Source organism: Cheilinus undulatus, linkage group 12 (genome assembly GCF_018320785.1).
Source record: "Cheilinus undulatus linkage group 12, ASM1832078v1, whole genome shotgun sequence".
Classification (NCBI taxonomy): Eukaryota; Metazoa; Chordata; class Actinopteri; order Labriformes; family Labridae; genus Cheilinus; species Cheilinus undulatus.
In genome coordinates, this window is record NC_054876.1 from 47731886 (window position 1) to 47749597 (window position 17712).

The 17712-nt window shown below is 41.3% G+C and overlaps 1 protein-coding gene across 1 annotated transcript in view; it reads left to right on the forward strand.

Moving 5' to 3' along the window:
* sgcd (sarcoglycan, delta (dystrophin-associated glycoprotein)) overlaps positions 1-17712 on the forward strand; it is a 259177-nt gene that overhangs the window by 178420 nt on the left and 63045 nt on the right. The window lies entirely within an intron of this gene.

The following is a 17712-nucleotide window of genomic DNA, read 5'->3' on the forward strand; positions in this document are numbered from 1 at the left end:
ATTTTTACAGCATGTAACGGGATGCAACTTTCTGAAAAAGTTCAGGTCTTTAGATTTTGTTCTGGGTTGTTTTGTGACCTCCTGGATGAGTCGTGCATGTGCTTTTGGAGCAATTTTGGTGGGCCGGCCACTCCTGCCCAGCCAACATGTCCTTGCGGGCCCCATGGGTCCCATGTGGTTTGTCCATGGGTTCCATGGAAGACCACAAGTCGAAACGCGTCCGTTGTGCCTTAAAGTGATCTAAAGGACATTTTGAGTGCTGACCTTCTCAGTTTTAGTTGATCTTTTTTGCTCATGCACCTATCATATAGTTGAGTATTGGGAGGGTGCTCCTTTTTTTCGCTTCTTTCCCACCTGTGATCGCCCATGTGAAATGCAAGTGTGGATCAGGCCATAAGAGACCCATATAGGCCCCATCCAGAGATCCTTGCTATTGCCCATGTTTACTACAAGTAGGATCTATCATAGATCTCTAGGGAGGGACTCAAATGGGCTGATCCACACTTGCAGTTCATATGGACAATCACAGACGGGGCCACCACATACTGTAGCCAACATAGGACCCATACAGGGCCAACATGGACATGCTGGCTGGGTGGGAGGGTTCACCAGTGTTCCAAGTTTTCTGTATTTGTGGATAATGGCTCTCAGAATGGTTGGCTAGAATCCCAATACCTCAGAAATAAGTTTGGTGGGACAGAGATGGCCTGGTGCAGGTGTGTCAAACTCAAGGTCCTGGGGCCAAATCCAGCCTGTGGTAAAGTTACACCCAGCCCACCAGATCCTATCATATTTTCATTTTAACTGCCCCCCCTGGTCTGTGGGCTGCAGATGTCCTCCAGTTTGAAAATGTAAACTTAACCATGATGATCTAAAATATCCTGGTTTAGTCACAAAGTGAGAAAAGATAAAAAGTTAAAATAATTAAATAATAAGTCAGGAATGTGGTAAAATACATTTATGTTTTCATTTCATATTCTTTATTTTGCAACTCACAGTTATGATGTAAGGTCATGGTTTTGACTTTTTATTTCATATATTGATATTTTCAATTGACATTTTTGACTTGTGTCAGGTATCATCAATTTGAATTTTTAAAGTAATATTTTGACCTTTGAAACTCATGATTACCTCTGCCAAGGAGGTTATGTGACCGGGTGGGTTCGTTCGTGTGTTCGTTTGTTTGTTAGTTTGTTAGCAACATAAGTCAAAAAGTTCTGAACGGATTTTGATGAAATTTTCAGGAAATGTCGGAAATGGCATAAGGAAGAGCTGATTGGATTTTGGGAGTGATCTGGATCACCGTTTGGATCCAGGAATTTTTTTAAGGATTCTTCCAGCAGCATTTTTGGGTGTGTTTCTATTCAAAGTTTTGAAGTTTATAGAGTTTGAAAGACGCACGTCCGGTCAAGGAGACGAGTTGGAGCGTAACAGAGAGAAAGACAGCGAATTGTAGCGAGAATACTCACAATGCTGGGAGGAATAGAGGAATATTCACCCTCTGCCATGACTTCCAGTCGTCCAGTGAGACCATGGGTGCTTCTGATGGCACCCGTAGCGAAGCCAGTGCTTTGCCTCACCGTGTTTCCACCCCACTGGGGAGGGAGTAATCGGCGAATGCCGTGGTGGGGGGCACATGGGGACGGATCCAGGAATTTTTTAAAGGATTCTTCACTGTTGGGAGAAAGGGCTAATGGCGGAGGTCTGAGCTCTCTGAGTGCTTTTCTAGTTATGAATTTTTTCTCAGGTTTTGACCATTTTTACCTCCTTACTTTCATTTTTATCTCATAATTTGACCTTTTAGATCCTCAATTTTAAATTTTAGGTAATATTTTGACCTTTAAAATTAATATTTTGAATGTTTTTCTCACGCTTTGATGTTTTAAACAAATGATTTTGAATTTATCTCATATATTTGCCTTTTAAAAACATTATTTTGACTTCAGTTGCCATGTTTTGAACCTTTTGAGCTAATAATTTTGAAGTTTTATCTCAGATTTTGAGCCTTTAAACTTGTAATTTTGACATTTTCAATCTCAAAATCATTTATCATCAGTGCTAAGACTTTTTGCCCCATAATTCATTGCTGGTGAAAATAAGGTTGACAGTTTATGGTTAAATGTGAACCAGTCTCAGCCCTTGGGGTTGGACCCAAATTCAGAATTTGGCCCCTGCCGTGATTGAGTTTGACATCCCTGGCCTTGTGGTTTAAGGCACACCCCATGAACATGAGCAGCCCGGGTTCCAGTCCAGCCTGTGGCACCTTAAAGAAAATGGCTTTTAAACCTTCTCTGGACTGATAGATGTCAGTGACTTTGTTTCTCATCTGTTCTTGAATTCCTTTAGATGGTGACATGATGTGTTAGAGATCTTTTAGTGTCCCTCACTTCGTCAGACAGGTTCTGTTTCTGTCTGGCTGTAATCAGGCCTGGGCGTGGCCACTGAAACTGAACTCAGCTTTCCCAAAAATGGGATCCATGAATTAACAAGGGGACGCATAACTGCTTCAGTTTCAACATCTGATATGTTGTTTATGTTCTGCTGCAAATCAGATTTAGGTTTATGAGATCTGACAATTATTGCATTCTTTTTTTATTTACATTTTACGCAGCACTCCAACTCTTTATGGAATTAGGGTTGTAGTTATACAAACAGGGTATTCTGGGAGTTCTGGGAATTCTAGTCCTCCTTAAACACCATCAATCACAGCAGGCTTTTTCACTCCTGAGCTGTCCTACTCTGGGGGGTTAAAAAAATAATGATGAATCTGAGAAGCCCCATAAAACCCATAAAATCTCTCATATTTGATTTTTAATGCTCAGAAACGTCTCTTATGATTCGAGGATCCATCACAAGTTGTGAGTGGCAGCTGTGAGGCTGTAAGTTTCAGACTTGTGTCACTTCAGGGACGCATTTTTTAGAAATTAATGCAGTAAAATCCCTCTCCTGTGTCAGGTCTCATCTTGCAGTTTTAATGATTTCACGGCATAAAAGATGAGTTTCTGATTTTTACCTGCAGTGATAGTGCAACATGGTGTTTATGGCAATATTCATTATGTACTTCATAGCCATTACACACTCGCTGACCGCTAAGATAAGAGCAATCCATGCAAGTACTCTTTGCAAATTATTCCAGTAGCACCGCTTTCTTGTTGAAAATATTCCATCTAAATGAGAGGTGGTTAATGGGAAAGATGGGGCCTCTAATAGATTTTGAAGCTTACAATATAGAAACTATACAAGCAGATAAATCTAATGGACAGTGAGGTAAGCATAAAAATAAAGGCAGGTTAAGGATGACCTTGACTGGGCATTTTCACATCCTGTAGTACTCCCAGAGATGACCGAGAAGTTTTGGGCTCTTGGGACATTCTGCTACGGTACAGTAGGTGGTTCTTGCTCACCTACCCCTTACTTTGCCCTAAAGTAAGGGGTAGGTTATTTCTCTATGACCCTGGTAACATGCAAGGACATCCAGAGCACTACTAGGGTTGTTTTAATCCTCCTTCCCACCCAATGGCGCCCTCAGGCAGCTTACTCACCACATCTACACTTCAATTTTTGGCCCAGACATTGCTAAAAATTCTGCATAGTACTGTTTATCACCAATTCATAACCACAGTTATTTCAAAACAGTTTAGAAAGAGGGCAGGGTGAGTCTGTACCATGTTACATCACTCATATAAAAAAGACCCAACATTTATTAACCACTAATGACATATTAATCATGCACATTAAACACATCCTTTTGTAAATTGCTTGGTAACTTTTGAACCGTAAGTCATAGGCACTAACTTGTTTTTTCCTATGAAAGCTCTCCATTGTGCCTTTCTAATCATGTCATCCATGCATTCGTAGCTCTTACAGAACATTTTCTAGTGAGCCAGGAACTTAGCTGACTTTCCAGGGTCTCTGAGGACAGCGTTGTCATATAAGTGGCACAGTTTATAAAAACGTTGATAACACTTGAACCATACGTCATAGACACTTATTCTTTTTTCCTCTGAAAACTGACCATGTTACAGTTTGTTTGCTACCATCGATGTCTCTGTAGCCCTAAAGCACACCGCTGTAGCGAGCCCGGAACGTCAGTCACTTTTCGGGGTCTTTAACGATTGAATCCCAGCGTTAGATCTAATAATAAGCATCTTTTTATTCATTTTTAATCCGTTTTGATCACGTACTTTGACTTTCTTCCATGGGCAGCGACATGTTTGTTGACATGCAATGCATTGTGGGAGGGACGGTCAACCAGTTGCATTTCTACTGCTTAAAGGAATGGCACGACTGAGTCCAACTGCAAAAAAGTGCATGGACATTTTTGTATATGTAGATATTTTGAAAATTGTTAGTCCCAGAACGGGTATTTTTCACCGTTGTGTCCCCAAGAGATGGGAGAACAAGTCTGTGCAGCGAAAAGTTTTAGTCACTAATGTTTACTGTGTTATAAATAAAAATCTTTGAGTTTCAAATTCCAATTTGTTTTTTCCTTTTGTCTTTACAGTCCTATACCTTTTTTCAAAATTCAAGGGACATCACTGTAGTAGATATATTCTTAAAGCCCAGGATGTCCTGATGAAAAAGGATGTTTAGAGCTTTACTGTGCACCACAGGGTTGATGTTTTACAAGCATTTTAAGACAAAAGTCCAGACGAGACACAATGGTGAGAAAAAAGCTGTGAGCTCTAAAGGTTAAATAAAAGTAAAAAATAATAATAATAATAATAATAATTAAGCACAAAAACTACCTTCTAATCAGCCAAATTTCTTGATGATGAGTTCAGAGAGTATAATTCCCTCTGAGCTGTCACTGTGAGCGACGTGTTAGAGCTGTCCATGGTGCTGGTCATGTCATTTCATGGTGTGATAGATTCAGCCATGCACTCTGTGGTGGAGCCAGACAATTTTCATAGGGGTGGCCAGACTGAGACCAAAGCTCACACAGGGGTGGCACAGAAACGGATATCTTTTTTTTTTCCCTACCTGTGACCTCTTCTATGGCAGCAGGAAACAGAGCTGCAAACTGTGACTGCAAACAACCTATTAACCTAAATGATTAAAAAAAGAATCAACTGCAGAGGAGCGCGTACAATCGCCCTCGACGGAAAGCGTCTCTCTCCCTCACTCTCTCTCTCTGAGCGGCAGCTGTCAGTCAAACCTGCCGTGTTTCAGCACCAAGGACAGCGCAAAATCACCACCAGTTCATTTAGCTGCTCTCAGCATAAACATGACTAAATTTTCACTACACAAAAACTCGCTTATTCAGTTGAAATAAGTGTTACTTCCACCAAGGAGGTTGTGTCATCGGCAGGGTTTGTTAGTTTGTTAGTTAGTTTGTTTGTTTGTTTGTTAGCAACATAACTCAAAAAGTTATGGACGGATTTTGATGAGATTTTCAGGAAGTGTCAGAAATGGCATAAGGAAAAACTGATTAAATTTTGGGAGTGATCCGGATCACCGTCAGGATCCAGGAATTTTTTAAATGATTCTTTACTATTAGGAGAAAGGGTAAATGGTGGAGGTCTGTGCTCTCTGAGTGCTGTCGAGTTTATGAGATTGTACCTGTCACATCATTTAGTATTCAGTAGATATTATTCTGTTATTCAATCAGAGCTTGTCTGTAAAAACAAAACTTTTCTATCAGTTGACTGCCCGAGCAAACATCCACGTCTGTGGCCCGATCATGGATGACCCTCTGTCTCTCATCTTAAGGCCTTTTCATTCAAAGATCTGCTGACTGATCCACAGTACACAGCACACATGCCCACGTTAGTAAGGACGTTAACCATATCTACGCCAAAAAAGGCAGCAGAAAGGCTGAACCCAGAGCATGCAGCCCACATGTCAGAATTCACTGAATGATCTGCTGACAGCTTGTTTTTATCTCGTAATAAAGCTGTAAATGCATTCAAACATAATTATGGGCTGCAAAAATAAAGAGCTCATGTTAAGGCACAACGGCCAAATTTACAATTAAAACATGGTCTTACCTTAATATAGCAGTATGAGACACTTAGACATGGATGAACCTGTTTCTTTTAGATCTGTCCCATTAGTCCTACTGTGATCCAGGTGTCCAGTGATAGCAGCCTGCTAGTGGATGTTGCTAACTCTTCATCTCAGCTCTCATCTACCTGTACAGGTGAGCTCTAACTCAGTGTCTGCAGGTGCATCAGCTGTTGTTCCAGCAATTGCTGCTGATGACTCCTGAGTCACTGCTGTTTTTATCTTTTACCTTCATAAATGTTCGTTTGTCCACTTTATTAGCTGAAATTAACTCTCACTGCTAATGTTAACTTTCGAAATAGCGTTTTATTGCCTGTGATTGGTCGGTTGTTTCCGGATATGATGCTTTTACGCACAAGTCAGGATGTGATAAGCTGATATGACTCTTTTTTGGTTTAGCCTGCCTAACCATAGGCTGCAATATACAGTCACAAACAGTCAGTACTCCTCTACACACTAGAACATGCAATGTTATGTTTACATAACCTTGCAAAGCAGATGGATTCGCCCGTTTCCATGTTTTTCACTGGCAAATTTGCAAAGCTCCCATCTGAACCATTTGGGCCCGGTTAGAAAGTGACAGGACCAATCAGTGATGAGGGGCAGAACTTTCAGGCGCGGTGGAGTTGTGATGTAAACAAGCCGCAGCAAGAGCTGGTGCAGATATGAAGGAAGAGCTTAGCGTGGATGCTGCTAAAGCGCCAGTTTTATCAGAACTTGACGACATTTCTTCATTAAAAGAAGAACAAAGAACAGCAGTGAGTTGTTTTCTTTTCAAAAACCACAAAAGTCATGTACTGACATATCTATAGTCGCCATGTTTCGCGATAATCATCAGTAGCTGCGCACGCACAGCTTGATAGTGTCTACGTCATGTGTTTTGTTGCTCTGATTGGCCTGTAGAGATGTGACAGACAGAACGTTCACCCAATCACCCTCCGAGTTTTTTTCAAGTCCTCTGCCTTTTCCCAAACATTTCCTATTGAATCTTTTCCAGATGGATGTGTGAAACACATCCATCTGGCATGTCAGGTTAATGTTTACAAACACTGGCAGAAATGTATTATGCACCCGCAGCTCCTGGAGGCGCTGGATCCAATCAAATACGTGCCGGTCCAGATCTGAGAGGTGCCGAATCTTGTTCTGGCAGGATCTGGCCCAAATATAGCTCTGGCGTCCTCTTCCTGTACCTATCTTCACTCAGAGCGTACACACACAGCTCCTTCTTCTTCTGTAGTTGTGTTGGCGGTTGACATTCACGCGTTGAGTGTATTACTGCCACCTTCTGTTTGGGTGGATAACTATTTGTTTGAGGTGCGCTGTTGGAATGCATCCATATGGGAACACCTGCGTCCAAAAATGGCTCCGCATAAAAGTTGCCTGTAAAGCAGTGGGTGGGGGGTTGGCCAAAGATTCATCTATGGTGGCCTTGGCCACCAATTGGCCACCCCCTGGCTCCGCCCTAATTCCTGACTGAGGCATCAGACCTTTGGTGTATGAACTAGGCTATCAAGTTCAAGTGGTTTTTCAAATTGGTCACCTTTCAGTGTATCTAATAAGGTAAAGGTGCTGAGTGTTTTAACGAGAGAAAGACTGCAGCGTAAAGGAAAGGGTGTAGCAGTCGTGTGGTTTCCCTTGTTCGCACACAGTTAGCCTACCTGTTTGTTTCCGTCTCTGTGCAGCCTAATCAGAAACACAGACACAACAAGACTGACTTTATTTTCCTCCTTGCCTGGCCCATCAGCCCACGCGCCCACCCAGGGAATCCCTTGTGTCCCCTTCAGTCCGACTGGGTTCGCAGCACATGCAGCAGTCTGTCTCTGGCTTGTGCCAGAAGGGCCACTCCACTCTGAGTCTATGCTTCCAGCGTAGATCAATCCACTTGGAGTAGACCAATCCAAACATACAGAAAAGCAAAGACCATCGCATGGATTTCAAAATTAAACACCATGTACAGACTGCTGATTTATCCTATGACTTTACATTAACTTCTGATTGGAAACAGAGCGTATAGTTTTTATGTTTTTCTCTCTTGAACTTATTCTTTGGATGTTTCTACTCTGAGCTGAGCTGAGCTGAGGTGACTGGCTCCACATCAACGACAGGCCCAGTTTGAAAGGACAAGTGGTGTCTATGTAAAATCTGCGGATATGGGCTACATATTTTTGACAGTCAAGATCAATTTAGCTTAAGTTTTAGGTGTCTGACGGCCTTTTTGAGACTCGGTGTAACATTAAAAATACCGTTCCGTTTTAAACCTGATCCAGCAGTTCAGCACTTCAAATGTCTCCCTTTACCTGAAACTACCTCTGTGATCTTCATCTTTATGTCCCATAGACTCCTCCCAGACTGGCTCATATATCCCCCGACAGCTTCAGTCCAACACTCCCAGCTCTCCTCTGCTCCGAGTGGACGCCGTAAAGCCGTAATAAGACCATAAAGACACCCGGGAGTTACTGCGTATAGGGGCATGTCACGGCGCAGAATTTATTCAAGGCGAGACGACGGCGGCACACATTTCACGGTTTTATCTGGACTGAATGGGAAATGTGCGAGTGTGCGAGGTGCCATTGGATTCCTGTCAGCTGACCACGTTAAGGAGATGATGAAGAATCCATTAAACCTCAGAGACTGCAGCTAGACTGACCTGTGTGTGTTTGTTTATGTGTGTGATACGACTGCTCATTTTTACTGCGGTGTGTTTAAAGCAGACCAATAAAATGAGAGACAAACTGAGGGGAGTCTTGTAAACGCAGTCATGGGCCGTGTGTGTTTTAAAGATGCATGTGTGAGTGTCTGTGAAGTTTGAATGTCAGCAGTTATTTCTAAAAAGATACTAAAAATACTCAGACCTGCTGTATGCATATCCCATAGGTCACTGATGATCAACTGGCGGCCCGGGGACCGCATCAGGCCCCCAAAAGCTTCCTGTCCGGCCCCCGAAAGATCATTAAATTCAGAAAAGGAGGAAAAGAAAATTTTAAGAACATCTTTTGGCTTCAAATGTCTGCAGCTGTTAAATCAATCCCACAAACAATTAACACAGAAATAGTTTTAGAATGACTTAACATTTGATCTGTTTTTACAGAGATTTACTGTCATAATTAGTCTAAATTTAAAAAGGGACTAGGTTGGCAGAAGTGTTGCAAAAATGAACAGAAAAAGTGGTGAAAAGAGGTTAAAATGTGGCAAAAAAAAATGGTAAAGGGGGACAAAAGGTGCAAAAGGTACCACAATTGGTTACAAATGACAAAAAATAGTGCAAGAAAGTAAAGAAAAGGAGTTAAAATGAGGCAAAATTGAAGAAAAGTAGCAAAAATGGGTAATAGAGTGGCATAAAGGGGATAAAACATGCAGAAAAAGTGGTTCAAAGGGGTTAAAATCTTTTAAAATTGGGTTAAAGAAGCAAAAAGGGGCAAAAAATATCAACAAAGAGTTAAAAGTGGCAAAATTTGTTTTTAAAGTTGAAATGTTGAAAAAATGTAATCAAAAGGGGTTAAAAAGCGGAAAAAAAGTAGAAGAAGAAAGAAGAAAAGTGGCAAAATGGATCAAAGTGGCACAAAGGGGATAAAACATGCAGGAAAAGTGATTCAAAGGGGGTTAAAATCTTTCAAAAAAAATTGGTTGAAGAGGCAAAAAGGGGCAAAAAGTATCAACAATGGGTAAAAAGTTGGAAAAATATGGCTTTAAAGTTGAAAAAAATGTTTAAAAAATGTCATAAAAGGGGTTAAAAAGTGGCAAAAAAATGGATAAGAGTGGCACAAAGGGGATAAAACATGCAGGAAAAGGGGTTTAAAGGGGTTTAAAATCTTTCAAAAGTCGGTTTAAAGAGGCAAAAAGTATCAACAATGAATTTTTGTGGGATTAATTAATTTTGAAGTTGCAAATATTGTTGAAAAATGTAATGAAAAGAGGTTTAAAATATGAAAATATAGTAAAGTGTTAAAACGTGGATAATATGCAGGAAAAGTGGCTCAAAAAATCAGGGTTAAAATCAGGCAAAAAATTGGGTGAAAGAGGCAAAAGGGGGCAAAAATTATCAAAAAGAGTTAAAAGTGTCAAAGCGGGTTAAATTTGGTGCTAAATCACATTTGGGGAGGGCCCATTCTCTGGGATTGTCAGAGACCCAGCCAGTTCTGTTGTCAGGCCTGCTTTACTGTAGATAACAGGGATAGATCTCACTGGTAATGACCTAAAATTTCATGTGTTTTCAAAAAAAATACAACTACTACAATAATGTTTCAATCAGACCAAAATATTTCTTTAATTTTTGTGTATTTGAAAGTCCAGCCTCCAGAGTTTCTGTTGAGACTAAATCTGGCCCTTGTGCAAATGTACTTGATGACCCCTGCCATAGGTCTTTGATTAAAAACAGTCCAAAGTCACCGGCCATGCGCAGAGGAAAGGCAGTGAAATAGCACACACAAGCACACAGAAAATCTTATGCAAGCTAGACCAGCTGATTTAGCATGCTATTGGCCAATCATGTTCATGCTGCTATATTTACACTGCTCTAGCCTGGCTAAGCTTTACTGCTTCCTCAGCAAGCCACATTTTTAACCCTCCTCCACCCCAGCCCCTCCTATTCTGCTTTAATTCAATGTAATGAGGCTTTCCTTGTTGGCACAGGAAGGCAGGAACGTGCGCTTTTCCTGCTTTCCATATAGGCTCAGTAACAAGGGAAAATGTTTCTAAACGCTTTGACCAAGAAGGACTGAACATGCAAAACCAACTCTAGAGGGGAGTCAAGATCATCATATCTAAAGCCTGGGGTATCTGATGTAGCTTCAGCCGGTTAAAGAGTGAGAATATGTTGCATCGTAGCGTTTACATCAGTCAGTTTTAAAGAAGATGGTGATGCAGATCCGATCACAAATGCTGCAGGATAACACACGTCTTTAACAAGCTCTCAGGATGAGGACTGTGAGTCTGATTTTGGTTTCAGAGTTGTGTGTTTGATTAAATTCTCCTTATTGGCATTGCCTTTGACTGCGAGGAAACCCACCACTCTGTAGACAAAACCTCCCCTTTGCTTTATGCTTGGTCTCAGATTTTGTACGTCTTTGTTCGCGTCCCTCACACCTGGCCGGCCTCTGGGGTTCGAGGACGTTTCCCGCAGCCTCGTTTCACGGCCAGCATAAATCCAGACACCGGCATCGCAGAGCCAGATTAGATCGTTAGGAAAAGAAAAGTGCTCACTCCTTTTTCTCTGCTGCGGGCGTCTGCAGCTGGCACCGTCCCGACAAACAAGGTGCATGAGAGAGCCAGGGCGTTCTGCAGAGATCATGGCTGACATTGTTTGTTTTCTAAAGGGAGTGAGAGACAGTGAGCTTCCTATAGGCTGCAGAAGAGTGTTATGTTCTCTGTCTTTATCCCCTAACACGTAATGGGCCATCTGTGTGAGAGAGGAGGAGAGCGCAGTTAGAGCTAATGTAGTCATAACACCTAGCATGGAAGCATAACCAACAGCCATGATGTCGTTATTTCATCACTGATGGCTGAATTTAGTCCAAGGTGACTTTCACTCTCACCTCTTTATTCATGTTGACAGAGGAAGATGCAAACAGCACATGTGGACTTAAAGCTGGGTCAAAAATCAACTAATGTCTAATGATTTTATCATAATCTGACTGGACTGCTTCTAGGTCTATCTGAAACACTCACAATATTCTATAATTTGACTGAAGTTCATAGAGTTTTAATGTGTCCTTCGGCATCTACACTTCTGCAGCAAATCTGCTGTTTTCTCTCTTTCTCTGTTTGTCTGCTGTGTTTCCTGAAGGTGTTGCTCTCCCTCAGTGATAGCGGGTGATTGAACTAGCCTGCGGCCCACCACCAGTCAAAGACTGGAGCTTAAAGAGGAGGCAGCCAGCTGATATTCTGAACTTCTGCTGTCTATGAAAGGAGAAACTCTGCTTTGGCCTTTTGGCAGTCCTGTGTTTTGTTGTTTTTGAAAGAGGCTGATTTTGGGCTGGTTGTCAAAAGTATTCGCTCACCTGCCTTGACTCACATGAACTTAAGTGACATCCCATTCTTAATCCATAGGGTTTAATATGGCGTCGGTCCACCCTTTGCCGCTAGAACAGCTTCAACTCTTCTGGGACGGCTTTCCACAAGGTTTAGGAGTGTGTTTATGGGAATTTTTGAACATTCTTCCAGAAGCATATTTGTGAGGTAACACACTGATGTTGGACAAGAAGGCCTGGCTCTCAGTCTCCGCTCTAATTCATCCCAAAGGTGTTCTATCAGGTTGAGGTCAGGACTCAATGCAGGCCAGTCAAGTTCATCCACACCAAACTCTCTCATCCATGTCTTTATGGACCTTGCTTTGTGCACTGGTGCACAGTCATGTTGGAACAGGAAGGGGCCATCCCCAAACTGTTCCCACAAAGTTGGGAGCATGGAATTGTCCACAATCTCTTGGTACGCTGAAGCATTCAGAGTTGGCATCTTGTGCATGTGAACTCTTGCCCCCTCTGATGATGCAGCTACTTATCAGCAACGTGTGATGAAGTAACAGTAATCAGGTGGCGTCTCGTTTCTTAGGAGACGGTCTTCATCACTACACCTTACCACTCTGTGTCAAGGGGCAAGGGGACAGGGTAGATGAAGGGGAGGGGCTAAGGGGTAGAAATGGGATGGCCTTTTGTCTGGTCTTCCTCTTCCACTTAATTTGTACTACAGTATAGATAAAACTCATTTTTGTTGCTATGATAAGAAGGGTTATTATTCAGGTCAAAATTAAAATATGGATACCACAGCTTAACTTTATAGTGGACCATGATCTGGCTGACCTCCATGGGCCCTAAATTTGGCTCTGCCTCAGAAAGCTCTCCCATGTATCCCCCCTTATGGGCGGCCTGGTTGACATGGACTTTTACATTCTCTAGTATGAGTGGAGTGATTTAGCCTGATGCTATTCATGTGGAAGACTTCTTCTTTTAGTGATGTTTTGGCATGCTATAGAAAGTTCTGGTTTCATTGTCACTATTATTAGCAGGCTAATGAGCTCCTGTGCTCTGATATAATTTGCATATTAAATTGCATGCTTTATCTTATTGTTTAAATAAATATTAGAAATGTAGTAAGGGTTTTTGAGCAGCAGCATTGATTATAGCAGGATGGATAAGTTGTGCATTCAACCTGAAATGTCTCCAGTGTTTGAAGGTATATTGATTTTTTTTTCATGGACCCTGTAATATTTGCACAGGGTTACATTCACTCTTACAGTCCACAGCTTAAAATTCTATGGAGGCATGTAGAAGATGAAAAAACTGTTAAAATCTTTAACTTGTATGATTTTCTCCCCTGCATTTTCCTCAATTTTTCAGTCCGACAGATGTTTAAAACATATCTTAGAAATCACTGCCTCATCTTGGACATGTCATAACATCTGATCCTGACTCTGAGGTGCAGAAACACTCGCTGAGGCCTTCACCCCCCCCACGTCTCCTTTTTTTTTTCTTTGGTTGGAGCGGCTGCAGAGACGCTGATTTATGCCGTAACACAAAGACAAATGTGAACACGACAAACAGGAGTCGTCCACAGACACGTCGTGCTCTAATTGTCATGATGAATCTGTTTCTGTTGTCGCGTAAATGCTCAGCCGCTCGTCATTTGTCCGAGCGCTGCCCTCGTTTGTGTTTGTGTCTGCCGTATGGCTCATTCATTATCATTATAACAAGCTCTGATTGGTAGAGAGGGAGATGCTGGAATGGTTTTCACATCAGTAAGAAAATAAAATATCCGACTTTAGTTTTTGAGACATGCTAGTTCTGGTTGTCTGATCTGATTGACCCTGTATTCACTAAATCAGAAAACTGTGTTCTCTACTGTATTCATGATGCAAGACCATGCAAAGTTAGGTGTCCACCCTCCTGGATGTCTGAAGACGGCATTTACTTCATACATAAAAAAAACATGATGAATATGTTTGGTTTTAAAACCCATCTACCTGATATTTGATTTTTCTTTGGTTTTAGTTGATTACTGCTTTACTACAGTCATGGAAGAAAGTATTGGCACCCCTGGAATATTTCCAGAAAATACACCATTTCTCCCAGAAATTATTGCAATTACAAATGTTTTTGGTATACACGTGTTTATTTTCTTTTTTGTGCATTGGAACAACACAAAAAAGCAAGAATCAACATAATTTTACACAAAACTCAAAAAATGGGCTGGACAAAATGATTGGCACCCTTTAAAAACTGGGTAAATCATTTTATTCCAAGCATGTGATGCTCATTTAAACTCACCTGTGGCAGTAACAGGTGCTGGCAATCTAGAAATCACACCTGAAGCCGGTTAGAATGTCTAAAAGTTGACCCAGCCTTTGTGTTGTGTGTCTGTGTGTGTCACACCAAGCATGGAGAAGAGAAAGAAGAGCCCAGAATTGTCTGAGGACTTAAGACATCACAAACATTTGCAATTGCAACCATTTCTGGGAGAAATGGTGTATTTTCTGGAAAAATTCCAGGGGTGCCAGTACTTTCATCCATGACTGTATGTTGGCCTTTCAACATGAATGTAAACACCCAGATAAAGTGGTTGTATCTGAATTGACTAGACGTTCAGCACATGCTCCACAGTCTCCTCTGAAGGCGTTAGCCCTGAAGTTGAACAGCACAAATGCTAGGTGTAGCAGAGTTCATTTTCACCACAAGCTAGAACTATTGCGTTCTTCTCATGTGGACCAAAAGCAAAGTGTAGAGCGATGATTCTGGTGTGCTTTGAGGCAAGTCTAAGTTTGCCATGGGAGTTTTTACAAGCATATTTTATTAGTACAGCTAAACAGTAATGGCTAATGGATAGTATCAGAAACAGGGATGAGAGAGTAGGGAAAAGACATCCTAAAAAGGAGCCATAGGCCTGACATGAGCTCAAGTATATGGGACACAACCTAGCCACTAGAACATCTGCAGCCCCTCCAGTATAACCCCCTATTTCTAAACAATAGGGGGTTATACGGGGCAGGTTTAACCCTTTACCTACTGAGCCAGCGCTGGCGCTGTGTTTTATATGTCCGGAGTATTATTACCGTAACTCTGTCAAAGTTTGTCCAATCAGAAAAATTCCAACAGTGTTGGAAAGCTGAGAATTGTGGGCGTGTACACATATATTCATTACAGTACTCGCAACTATGTGACGTGGGCATTCATAGCAAAACACCATAGCAAAACACCAGCAGTATCCGAGACCGCTACATGGATTCTAAACACTGTAACTCCTCGAAAGTTTGCTCAATCTAAAAAATTCCAACCCTGACAGAGAGCTGAGAATCTGTGCTTTCCAGCAATATATGATGTGTGGTGAAAACAGTGCTTAACAAATTTATTAGACTACCTGTCATATTTGTCTCAGAGACCATCCAGCATCATGAAGTGCTTTAATGCAGACTCTTTCATTTTCAGCCAGCTCTCCATGTTTTACCATTTTGAACAGGAATGAGGGATTTCAAACTGAATTCACCCAAATTTGAGCCGGCTCACTGGGCTTCTCTGAGAAGTCAGAAATGAATCAAGCATAACATTCAACCACTAAAACTCATTTTTATGTTCAGGAATGCAAGTTAATAACTATAATTTGACATATTCATCAAGAAATAATAATGTGCTTTACTATTTTTCAGTTTTTTTGTAAATCAGTAAATTTGAAAATTCATGAGTAACAATAATAATTATATTTTAGCATTAAAAATATCATTTGGGTTAAAGAGCTTCTACATATTGGTGTATTAACCATTGCAGAAACATAAAAAAAGAATTTTGGTAACTACCAGTGCTGTTGATTTAGGGCGGCTGTGGCATAAACCTTACTTTGGTTAGGGTTAGGGTGGTCTAATAAATTTGTTAAGCACTGTATATTACAGTAATGTTGAACAACACCGCAAAAACGGCAGCTTTGGCAGAGGACGAGTGAGAAAGGAGAGTGAAGGAAGAGAGTAAAAGGAGAGTGAGCAAGAGTGGTGTTTTGTTATCAAAAAATAGCGTTAGATGGTGGCATTTGTGCGTGTCTGTCATGTGCAATAACAATATGTTACTTGAGAATGTTGAGAATGCATTTTTCCACCTTTATTTGCACTAATTGTCGCCTATGTATGTAATTATCTTTTGCACTGTTTTGCACACCCAGAGTCTTAGTCTCAAAAAATGACTGGTGATTGTTCTAAACATGTATAGGTTCACATTTCAAATGTCAAATCAAAACTTCATAAGCAATAACAAAATTTCTTCTCATAAAAGCCATGAGAAACAAATCTGTTTTTGTGTTTTTTCTTCTTTTAAACTGCTGACAATTAACTTTGCAAAGCAGATGAATATGCCCATTTCCTTGTTTTTCACTGGCAAATCCATCTTGCAAAAGCTCCCACCTGAACCATTTGGCCCGGTTAGAAAGTGACAGGACCAATCAGCGACGAGGGGCAGTACTTTCAGGAGCAGCAGAGTCGTGACGAAAACAAGCAGCAGCAAGAGCTGGTGCAGTTATGGAGGAAGAGATTAGCGTGGATGCTGCTAAAGCGCCAGTTTTATCAGAACTTGACGACATTTCTTCATTAAAAGAAGAACAAAGAACAGCAGTGAGTTGTTTTCTTTTCAAAAACCACAAAAGTCGAGAACTTACGTGTCTACAGTCGCCATGTTTCGCGTTATTCCTCAGTAACCGTGCACGTGCAGCTAGATAGCGGTTATGTCACGTGTTTTGTTGCTCTGATTGGCCCGTAGAGATGTGACAGACAGGACGTTCATCCGATCACACTCCTAGTTTTTTTCAAATCCTCTGCCTTTTCTCAAACGTTTCCTGTTGAAGCTTTACCGATGGATGTGTGAAACAAATCCATCTGGTGTGTCAGGTTAGCTGACATCTCCATATAATGTGAAATAATCATTAACCAGATGTTGAGAAGTCAAGTTCAAGTACTCCTGGGAAAAAGCTCTCAGACTTAGGGCATTTCCTGAATATTTTACAGCCATAATAACAAAATACGTCCAAATTGCCACTTTTAGACTCAGTAGGTAAAGGGTTAACTTACCAAATACGAGTCTAATGCTGTCATAAAATATTATCGATTGACCGTATTATCTTCATCCACTCCTTGATCTTTTCCTAAACTCAACCAGGAAGCATTTGTGACCAAACAGGCAGGTTTCACACAGTCCTCTGGCATTTTGGTCTCACTCCAGATTAAGATAAATAATCCGTCATCATGGATGAGAGGGTCTCTTGCGCCTCAGCCCCACCACAGAAGGGAGAGATTTTCTCAATGCCCCAGCGCTTCTGGGGCACTGAAAAAATCTCTCCCTCCCTGAGGGGTGGTGACATTGTAGACAAACTCCTCAGGAGCGAGGCATTTTGGATATACACCCTTAACAGCTGAACCATTTGGACTGAATGAAGAACTTAGCCTCTCGTGTTTTTTTGTAATATGTGGATTTGTTTGCTGATTAGGCCACATTTTACCGTCTTTAATTGTCGGTTTATGTATTTTGAACATATTGTATATTTTGTATATATTTGTTGTGTATTATGCTCACATATTCCTCTTTGGAATAGATGGCTAGACATGAGTGCTCTCACAGTATTGGTCCACTGCAGGCTGACGTCCCACTCTAAACAACCAATCAGTGTTGTCACTCTTTATTCAGGAGGGTATCTAAGGTTTTCAAACTGCACCATTACTGTTTGACTCTGCTGAAGACCCAGTGC